Here is a 1,348-nt window from a genome sequence, read left to right as displayed (position 1 = left end):
TCTCTCTCTCTCTCTCTCTCTCTCTCTCTCTCTCTCTCTCTCTCTCTCTCTCTCTCTCTCTCTCTCACACCAAATAAAGAAAGACAGTTACAGTATAGGATTTCAATCTGGTAGTGAACTTACTAAGAGGTCACCTAGTAATTTTACAGATGAGGCAACTAAAGCCCCCCCAAAAGGACTGACTCACCCAAGATGGTATAGCCACCCAGTAAGTAGCAGAGCCAAAATTTGAACCCAATCAAGTCCCCTGACTCCCAATCTGTTCTTTCCAACTACACTCAACTAGTTTAAAGGAAGCCAGAGGGCTCATGGGGTCTAGGAATGTTGGAGAGTAGTTTCTATGATTCACAGTGCAGACAAAAGAAGAGCTCCATTAAGATCCTATAGTATTCTGCCCAACTTCTCATCAGACCCACCCTTAGCCCATCCCAGCAGGATACTAAGGAAGGTGGTGACCAGCTGTTCTCCAGCTCCTGGACTGGCCTCACTGAGGTTAGGGAACAGATGGCCACCATTCTCCATATAATGACTTGAAGATGGTTATTGTTGGAAGATTCTTCTCTAATTCACAGGGACATGATAAAGACATCTTTCAGAAATCATTTGAGTCAACTCCCCTCCTCTCTCTCCACCATCCCTTGTGCTGGTTTCTCTTTTCACAGTTCACTGCCTCATTGACACAAAATAAGAATAAACTATAGTTAGGAAAGCCAGTTCTTCATATTGACTTTCCCAAGACCTGAACATATACCCAGGAGAATTTTGAGGTGAGAAAAGGGTGCTATTATTTTTTCACTGTAGTTTTTAAGATATTGTAAAGAGATTGCTGATTATGTTGGAGAAAGAACCAAACTAAGACTTGAGATACCTGAGTTGGAATCTCTGTTCCACCACTAGCTTCCTGCTAGATTTTGGGGAAGGTCTTTCATGTTCTTGATCCTTGATTTCCTCATCTGTAAAATAAGGATAAAAACTTTTCATAGAGCACCTACTTTGGAATCAGGAGCACCCAGGCCTCAGACACTTAATACTTACTAGCTGTGTGACCTTCAGCAAGTCACTTAACACCAATTGCCCTGCCTTCCCCCCTCCAAAAAGAAAAAACAAAAACAAAAAACTTTTCACTGTCTCCTAGTGTTGCTGAGAAGATTGAGTGAGATCATGGATTCTATATCCATTTGGTATGCTTTGTAAAGTGCCTTACAAATATGAGTTATTTTTATTTCTTATATTACTTTAACTAAGGAAAATAAAATGGGAGGAGGTCTTAAGGAGTGCCTTGGAATTTGAGGCAAAAGGTCTGGGCTCCCTTCCTTCCTTCCTTCCTTCCTTCCTTTCTTCCTTCCTT

This window comes from Petaurus breviceps, unplaced genomic scaffold, assembly GCF_028583685.1.
Source record: "Petaurus breviceps papuanus isolate PSGF00001 unplaced genomic scaffold, PetGlider_PUasm1.0 140, whole genome shotgun sequence".
NCBI lineage: Eukaryota > Metazoa > Chordata > Mammalia > Diprotodontia > Petauridae > Petaurus > Petaurus breviceps.
Note: the sequence above shows the minus strand (reverse complement) of the source record.